Below are 16607 nucleotides of genomic sequence, written 5' to 3' on the forward strand. Positions count from 1 at the left end.
TAATTGCAATAAACTTAAAAAATAAAATAGTTTATGTTTGTCAAGTCGAACCTTAAAGTTCAAGGAAAGCCTAAAAATACGAACAATGGCACCATCGTTCCCGCCACCACACCACCAGACTACCGTTACACTACTAAACAATCATCACACAACATTTTTATTTCTCTTATCGGTTTGAATGGTAAAACACCATAAAAATCTTACCTCTATTGTAATTGTGAGAAAGTGCAGTGAAGTGAATGTGATTGGTTAGGGGCAACGAAGGAAACGATAAGGGAATGGATTAGATCCATACATATTATTAAATATTTTTTCTTAATAAACACATAAAAATATATGAAGGGTAGTATTGTCATTTTAAGTCATTTAGGGACCAAGACCATGGATGTTCCGAGTTACAAAAACATTTAAGGACCACGCGTACATATTAGCCAAACCATATGGACCATTCTTGTAATTTACCCTTACCTATAAAAAGCTGTTACACACATACATGCCGCATATTCAAAATACATTGATCAGATTCGAAGTCTCCCGCCACCTATCACCGTCTCGGTCGGCCGTCACAGCCTTCCTGTAAGTTCAGTCGAGCTTTTTTTCTTCAGGCAAATCCAAGTACTTGCTTTAGCAGCCGCCAAATTTCCAGTTTTTCTTTTGTATTAAATTCATCAACGTGTGTTTCCTCAAGTCGGATTGATGATTATTAATTTCGGGTCTCTACCTTAATTACCGAAACGAAGACTTTTATTCGGGATTTCTATGGTGGGAAAAAAGGGTTTCGCAGAAATTATCTTTAGGTTTTGGATATAGATGTGATGTGGAGAAGGAATCATACATAGAATCAGACGAAAAACTTACATTTTCCATTATTACTGTATCTATGAACTTATAAAAAAATTATCGTACATGAATGAAGGTTTAACACGGGACTTGAAGATCAAGAAATTTCAAGCCCTTGTCTCACACTGATACAGAGACGAAGGAAAAAATGGCAATAGATCCAACTCCATTACCTGAGTCTGCTCCTTCTTGGTTCACTCCCAAAAGGTACACGTACATTCATCATGTTTCATCTCTTTTCCCCTTTTCACTTCTTGATTAGATAAAAAAACAAAATCCAGCTAACTAACGTGGGAATTCACACAATGCACAGGTTGCTTGTGTTTTTCTGTGCGATCAACATGATAAATTATATAGATCGAGGAGCAATTTCCACTAATGGTGTAAATGGGAGCCCTAGAACTTGTTCAGAGATTAATGTGTGTTCAGATGGTAGCGGAATTCAGTAAGTCGTTATCTTTATAACATCATTAGTCGTCATATGTTCTTTATACTTTTTTTTTTTTTTTTTTTTTTTTGTCAAAAGGGGTGATTTCGATCTAAGCAATTTTAAAGATGGTATTCTAGCTTCTGCTTTCCTGGTTGGACTTCTTATTGCATCTCCAATATTTCATCCTTAGCCAAAAGGTAGTTTCTGTCTTTCTGAATCATTAGCTAAAGCATCACATGACTGATATTTTATATATATTTTTTTTGTGTATATGAGCACAGCATTAATCCTTTTAGACTTATTGGAGTTGGATTGTCGGTGTGGACACTTGCTGTAGTTGGTTGTGGGCTTTCGGTTGATTTTTGGTCAATCACTATCTGTCGAATGTATGTTGACCATTTTACCCTTTCAAACACCATCAACCTTCATATATTTTATGTCTTTTTTTTTTGGTGTAACTGAAATATTGTTGTTTTTAGGTTAGTTGGTGTTGGTGAAGCTTCTTTTATAGGTCTTGCAGCTCCATTCATTGATGAAAATGCTCCAGTAGCTCAGGTTCTCTTTCTTACCTGCTAATATTATCCTCCACATTTATATGTTTTGTGTTTCTATTTTTTTTTATTAATGTAATTAGCAAATTTGCAATAGCTATAAACTTAGATCCATTTTGTTTTGTAGAGAACTGCATGGCTGGGAATATTCTGTATGTGCCTACCTATTGGAATTGCTGTTGGTGATGTCTATGGTGGATTGGTATGCCACTATATTTTATACGACATGATAAGATGGGACAAGACAAGCATTCTAGGGATCTTTTTATGATGAGGGTATTCATGTCTTTTGTATAGACGAGATGTCGCATCTTGTCAAGCCTTTTTGGTTTGTGACAAAAATTTGCAATTTTTGTTCCATTCACATCAGTCTCAGTCAAATGCATTTTTATAGGTTGGAGCTGGTTTAGGTTGGCGATATGCATTTTTCGGTGAAGCAATTCTTATGCTTCCATTTGCTATTTTGGGTTTTGTAATGAAACCTTTGCAAATGAAAGGTACATTCATTAATAATTCACATTTAATTAGTATTTTATGATGGGAAACCTTCATTAAAGTCCTATTATTTTATCCTAATTTACGAATAAGTCAAAAACTAAAATTTGTTTACGAAAAAGCATGAATTACCGGTAAAAGTGTTGATTTGGCCCCTTTTTTCCCAGTTTCATTGTTGATGTTGATACCTAGTGATTAAACGAGATGGGAAACTTTTCATTAAATGATTTGATTAGATGGATATCAAGTTTTACGGTAAATGTAGCATTATATAAATCATCATATCCATCTCATCAGCTCATTTAATGGCTAAACGTTTATATTAACAATATAACCTGTAAAATGTGTGTTATAGGGAGGACCACATCATAAACAAATTATAGTTTGAAACTTATTCGTAAATTATGGTAAAATATGAGACTTTAATGGAGATATCCCCATCTCATTTAATGATTAGGTATCCATGTCAGCAATGAAACCAGTAAACCGAGATAAAATGGTCAAATCGTCACTTTATCTTACTGGTAATTCATGTTTTTTCATAAACAAATTTTAGTTTGGAACTTATTCGTAAATTAGGCTAAAATAATGAGATTTTAATGGAGATTTCTCTTTTGTTAGCATAAAAATAACACTTTTTTTTTCACCATGGTTTAACAAGTTCTATGTTTATGTAGGTATTTCTAATGCTAAAATCATCCCAGGGTTCTTAAATGAAGAGCTCTTAAAGAAAGATTTTTCCAGGTCTTCCACAAAGGAATAGCATATAAAGTTACATCCATAAAACATGTTTTATATTCTTTACACTGGCATTTTTTTTGCAGCTATGTTTCATTTACTTTAAATCAGTTATCAAGATTTGGGCAAGATATGAAGGCTCTTTTGAGTGAGAAAGTATATGTTGTAAATGTTCTAGGTAATTAATATGCTTAAATCTTAACTATTGTTCTCACTCAATTTATTATTTGCTGATTTTCTACTTTTTAATGGCTTTTTAGGTTACATAGCGTATAATTTCGTCATTGGTGCATATCAATACTGGAGCCCAAAAGCTATTTATGGCATATATGAAACGGTAACAACATTTTATATATAAGCTGAGACTGTTATGAAAGAAATAAAAAATCTTTAGGCTTCCAAAGTGTTAATTTTGGATTTTTCATATTTTTTAGGACAATGCTGATTTATTATTTGGAGGAGTCATAATTGTTGGTGGAATTGTGGGGACAATAGGAGGAAGTGTTCTTTTGGATCACATGAATTCCACAATCCCCAATGCTTTTAAGGTAGATATTTATATTTATTAATAATATTTGAAGGACATGACAAAACAAATTGTATTATGTTTTGAGATTAGAAGCAAGACCGGTGTCAATGGGACATATCAAATTTTGTCCCACCCAAGAAACCTAGGGTGGGAAATTTGTGGTTTATATGAATTGATTGAATATATCTATATCTTCTACTCTAAAAAATAAAAATATTTTTTTTGCTATATGTCATATTCGTATTCATTTTAGCACATGTTATTTTGTGGTTATTTTAAGTTAACTTTTTTTTCCACATGATATTTTGTGGGTTTTTTTATATTCCGTATAATATTTATATGTAACAATTATAATAATAGATAGATAGATATCACTTTCATTAATGCAAACTTTCCTTTTAATTTTAAATTTTCAAAATTAGTTTAATGACATAATTTACTACAATTCATTATTAATACCTATGACATAATAAAATTCAATTTTGAATTTGATTTTATGCTATGTACAAACAAGGTCTCAACGATTACTATAGTGACATAATTAACTACAAATTATATTCAGTTATAACCTGTTTACATTTTTAACATTTTAAGAGTTGTAAGCTATCTTAATGATTTAATATTAACATATCTTTTAATTTGGTTTCATTTTTATACTACCTTCATTGTTCCAAATGGAAACAAACTATTAGCTTTAGATATACATAAAATGGAAAAGGTTAAATATTGTTTCAAAAACCTTAATGTCCCGTTTGTTGTATTAAAAAAGTGATATTGAGTAAATTAACCATTATAAACGAGTTTTTTAAAGAAAAATAACCCTTTAGAATTTGATCTTCAAATGTTGGAGTTCTTTTTTGTTTTTCCAATTTTTTTTCCAAAGAAATCTCTATAATTATGTCTGAAATGTCTATTTCGAATTGTTTAATATCATAGTTTTCAATCTATTATTTGATTTCATGCCCTAATATTGTATATAATTCCCATTTACTATATGTGTTTAACTTTTTATTGGATTTGAGTAAAAATGATTTTTTGCTCGAAATTTCGGAACTGTTTGTTGGATTTCAGACTTGTTCTTAAAAATTCGGAGTTTTTGAGACAACTAATGTTCACTCATTGATAGTAATACATATGTTGCATTATCTAGAGTTAAAAATATAGATGAATTAAAAATATTAATTTTAGATAATGATGGTAAATTTAGCAATAGAACATCTAATGTTGTATTCAAACGAGTTTTTCAAAATTTGTGATTCAGATCAATTCTTTAAAATATGTACATAGTTTTCTTTTATTAATATAGATTAAGTAATTATTTTAGTCGTATTTATTTCAAAATTTTACTTTAAAAATGCTTGATCTTTAGATCTTTATATATAGCTTTTTTTTTTATCCAAATGTGTAATATACAGGTCTCACAACTATATATATATATATATATATATATATATATATATATATATCTTTTGCAGTTACTTTCTACAGCAGCATTTTTTGGAGCAATATTCTGCTTTAGTGCCTTTTGTTTTAGCAGCCTATACGTTTTCTTGGTTCTCTTTTTAATTGGGGTGATTCTTATATTTGCCATCCAGGTAATTAACTTGTTACTTATTTGAATTAACGTGAAAGCAAGTAATAACAATGAAATTTCATTGATTTTTTTTCTTATAGCATTCTACTTTCATTTCTTCCTATTACTACTTTGTACTTTGAAAAGAAAATTAATTTATAGTTATATCTTCCTAGTAAAAAAACAACTTTCATTGATATATGCTAAGCCACCCATGCAGTTTACTTGTAACAAAGGGATAAAACATGAAAGATAACTAAAGAATAAGCTTCGGGGGTAAAGGGTATTAAGTAATTTAGTAATGAATTTGTAGTTTAGGAATAGAATGGTCGTTTTTAAAGTAGGAGCTAGACAGTTGTAACATCGTAGTTTTTTAACACCATTTTATATTGATAAAAATGTGCTTTTATAAAACTTTTTAATCATTATCAGAGTTTACAGCCTCGGTGTTACAAAACTATATCAACAACTATAGTAAAAGAGAAAATGATTAAACAACCTTCTCTATTCCTTTCGTCATTGTCACTGGTTGCACTCTCCTCTTCCACTTCTATTCCTGAGTGCATAAGACATTTAAACAAACACGTCGTAGAAAGTTCTGGTGAGCTACATGGGTTTTGACACATACTCTCATTCTTTTCTTTATTTCATACACTTAAATATTCTTTACACAAAGAAGCACATAAATCATAGCAACTAGAATCCTAGCAAGTACATAAAGAAGCACTTAAATCATAACCCAAACGTGTTACACATATGTCCTGTGTCCTACTGTTAGGGACTAATTTAAGACAGATCTATGCTGCTACATGAAAACATGCCGCAATACTCTATCATACTGATGTTAACCCATGAGAATCCGGTATTGGGAACCAATAAGGCAATCTAAGACTTCCACATATGCTCCTTATTGAGATATGGATTTTCTTTATATCATTTATTTCTTTTTTCTTCTTTTTACATTTTCCACTATATAATAGCATTTTACACCATCTATTCCATCTACTTTTCATTAAGATTTTAGTAAACATTCACATCTAATATTTATCATATAGCTTTTCCGTAAAGCCCATAATAAATGTATACATGCCCATGCTTCTTGCCCCAACCAACTCTCTATAGAGCTAATATTAAAATTCACATATAGGCTTATGCCATCTCATTAATAATTACTAAATGGCTGTTGAGCTCATCTAAAGCTCCCATCACCCAATTATATATCATACAATCTATCGATTTATCAAACAACCAACAATGTCCCTTTTTTCCTTAACCAAGGAAGACGGGACTTATATTCAACAATACATTTATCAAACTACATCATTTACTTTACTATGTACCCAGAAAATCAAAATGTACTCACATGAGTAGTTTCAGTTTATCATCTTGCCAAAACCTATTTGGGTAACGTACCAAACCTCTTACAATCATATAAACCTACTATTACATCTACGATAAGGGCTCATTACCCGAGTCTAGTAACCATTCGTTACCAAACTTGTCAAATCCGACATCATGTTTACTAGACAACTTAACCCCGACAATGTCCACATAATATAACTCTAGTGTTTATGGGGATTTATCCTGACACACACATGAAATACATAAATTATATGACTTAAAGCTTACCCTTAACGTTGGTATCGTGAAAATCAAGGCTGGTAACAATCGCCGGGCCTCCCGTGAGCGTAATCCCTTTAAACCTTCACTTCCATCTACCCTTCTGGCCTCCTAATGTTTCTTGGCTTAAAAGTGATGAAATAGAGGCCTTAAATACATAAATTTTTTATAATTCGCTTGCTCCGTGCCAAGGTTTCGCAACAATTTTGTCTCAACTTCGGATGACCATAACTGTCTAATACGGACTCCGATTTTAACAAACTTTATATCCACACGACCAGATCAGAGTCAACAAAAACTATCCTTTAACAATCGCTTACAAAAAAACTTATAAATCTTCTTTTATAATGCAATAAGTACAAGGGTGTACATCTTACATTACCAAAAACTTCACCCTACCACTATGCGAGTTCACCCTTGGATGTATTTAAACCAAATTCATCTTATAACACATAGTCTGAGATTTTTTGGTCATTAAAACTCTCTTTTGTTACTTATTCACTAATAAACTTTACATTTTCTGTTAATCCATTGCTTATGAAGTAAAGATTTTCCAGTCGTTATGTTGCGGGTTATCTTTTCGGTTATTAGAGAGTTCCTCTCTTGTGGGAGATCCTTGGCTTCTCGAACTGCTACACTTGTAATTTCAATCCTTTTTCAAACATTAGAATATCAATATGTTCTTGTTTCTTCAATTCAATTGGTGATTTCACTTGCTGACTTTGGGAGATCTTAGCAAAGTGGTATCAGAGAAATTGGCGCTTTTGACTACGAATTGGCGAACTCAGGTTATGCAATTCATACAGGATGGAATTACAACTACTCTCAAAGGAGACCCGACGCTGGAATGCTCTCAAGTTAGCTTAAAGAATATGATGCTGACATTGAGGCATACCTTGGAAAGATATGTAGTTTAAGTTAATCAGGTTACAAATTAGGAAAAGGTGGGCCATATTTCAGAGTTTCTATCAGCAATATATATATATATATATATATATATATATATATATATATATATATATATATATATATATATATATATATATATATATATATATATATATATATATATATATATATATATATATATATCATCACCTTTTTAACATGTCGGAAGGACTACCCCCAATAAGAGGGAGAGAACATGTCATTAGACTTTAGGACGTGACTGAACCATTGAGTGTGAGATTGTATCGGGACCCACAATTCCAGAAGTGGAGACAAGCAAACTTACTAGGAAATATTGATAATTGGCATCATTCAGCCCATTTTCAAGTCTAGTTCTTTTGGTGAAGAAGACTGGTGTGTGGATTATCATGCCTTGAACAAAGTGACGATAACCAATAAGTATCCAATTCGAGTGATTGAAGAGTTATTAGATAAGTTACACGTGTCACAATTTTTTGCTAAATTGGATCTGTTTTATCCATGCTTAATTTCAAACAGTCTGTTTGTAGTCCAACTGACACATCCAATTGGGTTGTATTATTGAATAGGGTTAGGGTCAGCTCTCGCCTCTAAGAAAGCACAAACAGGAAAAGTTTTGTGAGTTATTTTCTTTTGTTTGGAGATCCCCTGAGTCTCGAATATCATGCACTTAGCAGTGTTTTTAATCATTAAGTTATAAGTAATTGAGTTTGTCATATGAAATTGGTATCAGAGAAACGATTTTGGCATAATTCACTCTTCATCGAGCACTGCTCACACTCGGAGCACTGTTTACGCCTTATTGTTCATTTGTGCACTATTCATCAAATTTATTAATCAAATCCGTCAATTCTAGCCATGGCACCGAAAGTTGATACCACTACCAATACACATAGCAAGGTCTTTGATCTTGAGGAGGGTTTTGAAGATTTCCCAACTCAATCAGTAAAACGATTTGAGAAGATGGAGATCTTAGATTTATAACCAGAGAGATTTGTCAAAATATAATGTCCAGAGAAGAAAAAAAATGAATATACAATTCCATAACTAGATAGTTTTTTCAAAGTACACTGCTTTAATTAAAAAAAAGTTAAAAGTACAATGTTGTTATAGAAATAGATAAAAGTAAGTTGATACTTCTTACGTTTAGCTATTTGAATACTATCATCTATGACAGTTATATTATTTAGATTATGACAAAAACTCAAATAAATAAATAAAAACAGGGTCCTGTGAATTTTGTATGTCTCCATGCTGTTAAACCAAGTTTACGACCATTGTCGATGGCAATTTCTAGTGTGTCAATTCGCATCTTTGGTGACGTGCCCTCCCCACCACTTTTCGGAATCCTACAGGTTTGGAAATTATTTATTTATTTATTTATTTATTATTCATTTTGAATTTATCAACGATTCCTAATAGTTTTATCTGTAACACTAACAGGACAAAGTTGATAATTGGAGAACATCTGTTTGGATCTTAAATTCAATATTGTTTTTGTCAGCCGGAATATGGTTTATAGGTAAAGAGCATTTTTGTCTTTTTACACAAATGAAATGAAAATATTTTCTTGATGTGGTTCGTTTGTTTTTTTTAGGTATATTTCTTCCTAGTGTGGATAGATATGAAGAAGACAGTGAGCATTTGGGGACACGTGTTGAGCAGCCAGATGTGACACCGTTGCTTGAATCTAAGGTGACTAATGAAGATACTACTTCTGCTGTTTATAAAGGAAAAGGAAAAACGAAAAGATTGTTGTAGTTGACATATGGTATAGTATACTCACAGATGTGGTATACTCATAGTGTGATTTACCACTTTGTGTATTGTAAAATATATTTTTTTCTCTGTTTTTTTATACGGATAAAAACAAATATTTACTTAGTCATAGACTAAGGGAATGTTTGGCTTAGCTTTTTAGAGGATAATTATTATGCAAAGTTTTCTCTTTATTTTATTTATGATAATTATTACAAAACTTAATAGACATTTTTAAAATTTTACAATTGGTCATTATGCAAAGTTTCATAAAATTTCACAAATGATCCTTATGGGAACTTAACGTCGATCTGTATACATAAGGACGATTGACGTGTCAACTTCTGTCAAAAGGAACCATTAATGCAAAAAGAAAAAAATCATAATGACCGTTTGACGGAATTTCTTAAACAAAAATGATAATTCGTGAAATTTTGTCTTATATTTATGATTTATAAAAAATAAAAAAAATAAAAAAAAAAAAAATCGGTGCAATTTTTTTTTTTTTTTTTTGGATTTTGACATTTTATGGTAGTAGAAAATATAAATCTTCTGAGGTTAAAAAAAAGTAACCATAAATTTTGACAATATGTTTTTTGATTAATTTTTTGGGTTGATGGTATATAAAATTATCCAAATTTTATAATTCTAATCATCTAAAACAATAAAATGATAAATATAAAAATAAAATATTTTATTATTACAATACAACAAAGTTTTATACAATATTATTATGTCTAAAATCATTTGATGATGTGATAATGTATTAAAATGAGAAATTTAGAAAAATTAGTATGGTGAATGGAATGACGATTGACGTGTCAACTTCTGTTAAAAGGGACCATTAATGCAAAAAGAAAAAAAAATCATAATGACCGTTTGACGGAATTTTTTAAACAAAAATGATAATTCGTGAAATTTTGTCTTATATTTATGATTTATAATAAAAAAATCTGTGCAATTTTTTTTTTTTTTTTGGATTTTGACATTTTATGGTAGTAGAAAATATAAATCTTCTAAGGTTAAAAAAAAGTAACCATAAATTTTGATGATATGTTTTTTGATTAATTTTTTGGGTTGATGGTATATAAAATTATCCAAATTTTATAATTCTAATCATCTAAAACAATAAAATGATAAATATAAAAATAAAATATTTTATTATTACAATACAACAAAGTTTTATACAATATTATTATGTCTAAAATCATTTGATGATGTGATAATGTATTAAAATGAGAAATTTAGAAAAATTAGTATGGTGAATGGAATGACGATTGACGTGTCAACTTCTGTCAAAAGGGACCATTAATGCAAAAAGAAAAAAAATCATAATGACCATTTGACGGAATTTTTTAAACAAAAATGATAATTCGTGAAATTTTGTCTTATATTTATGATTTATAAAAAAAAATCGGTGCAATTTTTTTTTTTTGGGATTTTGACATTTTATGGTAGTAGAAAATATAAATCTTCTGAGGTTAAAAAAAAGTAACCATAAATTTTGACGATATGTTTTTTGATTAATTTTTTGGGTTGATGGTATATAAAATTATCCAAATTTTATAATTCTAATCATCTAAAACAATAAAATGATAAATATAAAAATAAAATATTTTATTATTACAATACAACAAAGTTTTATACAATATTATTATGTCTAAAATCATTTGATGATGTGATAATGTATTAAAATGAGAAATTTAGAAAAATTAGTATGGTGAATGGAATGACGATGTGAAAATTCATTAAATTTTAGTAAAGTTTAATGAAATGTAATGTAGTACAGTAAGTGGAATCTCGATGACAAAACAATAACAATAAATTAAAAAGAATTTTTGTTAAGGTGAAATGAAAAGTGGTTGTTGAAGAAATTGAATCTGGGAAGATGGAAGAAAATGAAAAACAGAAAAATGTTAGAACAATATGATTCTGGAATTAAAAAGGTAGTGATGAATTAGGAAGTGAAACCAAGGTTAAATGAGAATATAAATAAATAAATAAAGATGAAGGAATTTTATTTTAGTTGTAAAAAATAACTGAGAATTGTTGTAAATGTAAAACATGGAAAGTTTTACGGGAGGCATAATGAGTTTTTATGGTAAGAGTAAAAAATGCATTTGTTTCATTAGAAACAAGTATTATATGTATAGTTGATGGGGATGAATGGAGGGTTTTTACTAGTGACGGCACAATTGAAGCAACTGATCAGGCCATATCCTTCCAAGGTGATGGTTATTTTAAGAGAATGAGATATTGTGGATTCATGGTACAATAATGGCCGGTGGTTAGGGAGGCTTGTGGAGAAGAAATGGAACAAATGTGTTGTGCACTATGATGGAACAAGCTATTTATGTGTTTTTAATCTTGAGGACCTTCGAATTCGTAAGGAATGGAATGATCCCATATATCGGTGGTATCTAAAATAAACTATGTAACTATATATATATATATATATATATATATATATATATATATATATATATATATATATATATATATATATATATATATATATATATATATATATATATATATATATATATATATATATAACTTGTTTTTGTTTTTTTACATAAAAGAAAATCCATAAAGAAGTAGCAAAAATCACACAATTTGAATGAAAGAAACACATAAAGCTAAAAAAAAGAAAAAATTAAAGAAGAAATACCTCAAGACATAAAGAGCATTCCCAATTCACCAACAAGAAATATGATTTTATTGTTCATCTAGGGGATTTGTGAAGATATTAGCGAGTTGGTTTGTAGATGGATCAAACATCAATCCACTCTTCATTTTTTAACATTGTCCTTGATGACATGATGTCGAATCTCGATGTGTTTAGTCTTTGAATGTTGAACCAAATTCAGGGAGATAATTATGGTGCTAGTATTGTCACAACATATGGGAGTTTTGGAGATCTTAAAGTCATAATCCTAAAGTTGGTTTTGAATCCATAGGATTTGAGCACAACATCTTCCAACGACAATGTATTGTGCTTCAAAGGTTGAACATATCACTGATGATTGTTTGTTGTTAGACCAGCTGATAAGTTTGTTGCCCAGAAGTTGACAACCTCCATATGTGCTCTTTTTGTATATAGTGTATCTTGCATAATCAGAGTCATTGTAACCAACTAAATTAAATTTAGAATTACAAGGATACCATAGCCCAAGATTTAGGGTGTGCTTCAGATAGCAAAAAATTCACTTAGCAACCAAAAGATGTGATTCTTTTGGATTAGCTTGAAAGCTAGCACACATGCTGGTAGCAAATATGATATTAGTACAACTTACGGTTAAGTAAAGTAGTGGACTAATCATTCCCATGTAGAAGAAGAATTCACATTTTTCCCTGACTGATCAACATATATTTTCAGTGTTAGGGATATTAGAGTCTTAGAAGGTTTGCAATCAGCAAAAGAGAACTTCTTCTGCATATCGGAGATGTACTTGCTTTGATTTATGAAAATTCCTTTTGATTGTTGTTTGACTTGAAGACCCAAAAAGAATGATAATTCACCCATCATACTCATTTCGAACATTCTAAACATAATATCTCCAAACTCCGGTCCATAATTGGTGAGTCGCTTGTAGATCCAAATATAATACCATCTACATATACTTGAACACGAATAATGTCAGGACTTGATTACTTGATAAACAATGTGTTGTTAATGGATCCATGCTTGTATCCATTTTCAAGAAGACATGTCATACCATGCCTTAGTAGCTTGCTTCAGTCCATAAACGACTTTTATCCAAATGGTAAACATGATCACGGAAATCTTCATTTTCAAAGTCAGGCGGTTGCTTTAGAAAGACTTTTTGTTGGAGATCTCTACGGTGAAAAGCATTCTTGACATCTATCTGTAAACTTTGAAATTAATGTAAGAAGTATAAGCAAGAAAAAGACTAATAGCTTCTAACCTAGTTGTAAGAGAAAAGGTTTTATCATAGTCCAAACCATCAAGTGGGGTAAAACTCTGAGCCACGATCCTTGGCTTATTTAGAATGACCAGTCCATCTTCATCCATATTTTTGCGATAAACCTAATGAAAACCAACATTTGTCTTTCCTTTGGAAAAGGTACTAGAGTCCATACATTTTGCCTTTTGAAAATGAAGTTTATCTTGCATTATTTTTATCCATTTTGCATCCTTCAAGGTTTCATCAATCTTCTTGGGTTTAACTAAAGAGACAAAGTTGACAAATAGGCAAAAATTTCTTGTGACCTAACAATGTTAGGGTGCAAAGTCATACTTGGATGTGGCTTTACCCACTTGTGTGTGTAATGAGTTGTATTTCCTTTATAAGGAAGTGAGTGGCACTCATTTTATGTAATGAACCATTTGGAGTGTTAGACTAGAGAGAGAAATTGTGTACAAACCCATTTGTATAATCTTTCTAGACCTAATATGAGCTTACATAGATTTATTTACTCCTTGTGTTCTTGATTTTACATGTTGATTCACTAGATCTTTCATATTCTGCACATGTCATCTTATTCAACACCACATCAATTGGTATCAGAGCGGGTGTTCTTGATTGGATCAAGAATTGTCCTTGATGGCTATCTTGATTTGGTGATTCTTTTTGTTCATTGATCTTCATGATTTAGAGAGTTTTTGGATTCTAGAAATCGAATTCATCTTTGATTCTATTCAAAATTCAATTTTCTTCACTAGAATTCAAGTGATTTTTACTTTCTCTCTCTTGAAAACCCATTCAAAATCACTTTCTCTCTCTAGAAATCTTCAAGTTTTTGTAATCATGGTGAATTTGCCTTACAATTCTTGGATTGTGATTGTTGAAGGTATCATATACAAAGTCAATAAAGATCAATATTATGGGTTGGTGTTACACAAGTTGATCTTTTGGGAAACTATGGTTTCTTATGGAGGATTGAAGGATGATCATGGAAGCTTGAAATTTCAACCACTTTGTGAGATCAAATCGTTGACTGATATTACATGGTCCATAACAACACGTAGTAGTGATAAGATTGAAGAAGAAAAATATTTGTTCAAAAAGAAATATGTTTCTCTTATTGAAGACCCAAATGATCTTCGTGCTCTTACGGTTGTCAAAGTTCTTGACAATGGAGTTCAATGTGATGTTCTTGATGTTCAAGAAAAAGGAGTTCAAGTTGATTTTCAAGATGAAAAAGTTTTTTGCTCAATTGGAGTTCAAACCAATGATATTGTGTTCTTATGATTCGTTTGAAGGAATGATTCTGTATCGGAAGCCGGTGATTCAAGAAGTTCACAAGTATCAAACTCCAAAAGATTTGATTCAAAATCACAAAGTTCAAGTTGTGGAAAGTGGGTTTGTTCATGATGTCAAGTCTTCAAGATGCAAAAAGATGAGAAAGAAAAAGAAGAAGAAGATTAAACGGAAGAACAAGCGGGTTTATTCACAAAAATCGTCAAATATTGTTGTGAAATCCACATCCGTGAAGCAAATGTGGGTTCCAAAGCAACAATATCCAAATGTTGCATTGAATTTGAATTCAAAACCCAAATGTGTTGTTAGTTCTTTTGAAGATGTTCTTGGATCGTTGAAGAACACGAAGAACACGAAGAAGGAGTTGTACATCTCGCAGAATGGGTGGTACAATGTTCAAATCGGAGATTTTCTCATTCCGATAAAAGAACCAAGATCTTTCAAATTTGATTCGTTCGTTGAAAATGGATCTCGATTCATCAAAAAGGTATCAGAAATTCTCAAATGGATTCCAAAACATCCATGATTTCAATTCATGCATTCCATTTTTTATTCATGATCGTTTGGCTCATTGGATCAAATTTTTCTTGAAAAAACTCATTTGTTGTGATCCAATAATTTTTTTGTTGATCAAGTCTGATCTAATCTCATATCTATTGTTTTGATTTGATTTTGGATTGAAATAGTTTGATTAAATCAAAATATTTTCCAAAAATCATTTTAAATCCATTATAGTTCATCGGATTAAATTCAAAAACCAACCGATAATATTCAAATGATCTGAGTACTTATTGTTCACGATTGAAAGTCTTAAGCCCAAAATTCAACTTGTTACTGTTCATCTTATTTCAGGCCCAATTGATATTTCATTAAATCCGATTTTACAATATTTTGAGCCCAATCATCTATTAAAATCAGTTCGTGAATCCGATTCTTTATATTTTTTTTGCTCTCGTTGTTTGCTTTCATCTGGTTCAAAATCGTTGATCTATGTTTTTTTCTCATATATTAAAGTCATCGATGTTTCATTTGTTTTGATTGAAGTATGAAAACCGAAGATTGAGTAATGTTACATGGATTCAAAATCATTGATGCAAATCAATTTCAAGTCAAAACGAGAAAGTCAAAATTGGATTTTGGTTTTTCTGGGTTTGATTCTTACTGCTTCTAATCAAATGATTTTTGATGTTGATTCATAGGGGATGTGTGTGTATGATTGTGGGTATGGACTGGCTTAGTCGATTCGGTGCCATGATTGACTGCGAGGTTCAACGAGTGGTGGTTCGAACCCCAAGTGGGGGAGAACTGATTATCTATAGTGAGGGTACCAGACTGGGATCAACATTTTGTTCAGCTGTCAGGGCTCGCCAGTACATTCAACACGAGTGTGCGAGTTATTTAGCGTATGTGGTGGATACGCGGGTCAGAGATCAGATTTCAGTATCAGAGGTTCCAGTGGATAGGGGAGTTTGTTGATATATTCCTAGAGGAGCTACCCAGAGTGCCTCAGGTGAGGCAGGTCAAGTTTAGGATCGACCTAGTGCAATGTATGGCACCCATCGCCAAGGCGTCGTATCGGTTGGCACCACCAGAGATGTAGGAGCTATCTTCACAGCTGTAGGAACTGCTAGGAAAGTCGTTCATTCGTACGAGGAGTTCTCCCCTGGGAGCGTCGATACTCTTCGTCAGGAAGAAGGATGGTTCACACCGGATGTGCATCGACTACCGAGAGTTGAACAAGTTGACGGTGAAGAACCGATACCCACTCCTGAGGATAGATGATTTCTTTGACCAGTTACAAAGTGCATCTTGTTTTCCAAGATAGACTTGAGATATGGGTATCATCAGGTCAGGGTTAGAGAGGAGGACGTGGAGAAGACCATGTTTCGGACTTGTTATGGACATTACGAGTTAGTGGTGA

At 31.3% G+C, this 16607-nt stretch overlaps 1 pseudogene across 1 annotated transcript; it reads left to right on the forward strand.

The window, feature by feature from the left end:
* Positions 1-512: 512 nt before the first annotated feature.
* Positions 513-9464, forward strand: LOC145017022 (putative sphingolipid transporter spinster homolog 2; annotated as a pseudogene). The gene is made up of 16 exons (XR_013666349.1): positions 513-576; positions 917-1047; positions 1154-1285; positions 1367-1467; positions 1552-1656; positions 1750-1825; positions 1949-2023; positions 2216-2318; positions 2994-3060; positions 3135-3232; positions 3315-3391; positions 3489-3602; positions 5059-5178; positions 8930-9058; positions 9147-9225; positions 9301-9464. The product of XR_013666349.1 is annotated as a putative sphingolipid transporter spinster homolog 2 (transcript).
* The last annotated feature ends 7143 nt before the right edge of the window (positions 9465-16607 follow it).

This window comes from Lactuca saligna, chromosome 9, assembly GCF_052625555.1.
Source record: "Lactuca saligna cultivar CGN05327 chromosome 9, ASM5262555v1, whole genome shotgun sequence".
Classification (NCBI taxonomy): Eukaryota; Viridiplantae; Streptophyta; class Magnoliopsida; order Asterales; family Asteraceae; genus Lactuca; species Lactuca saligna.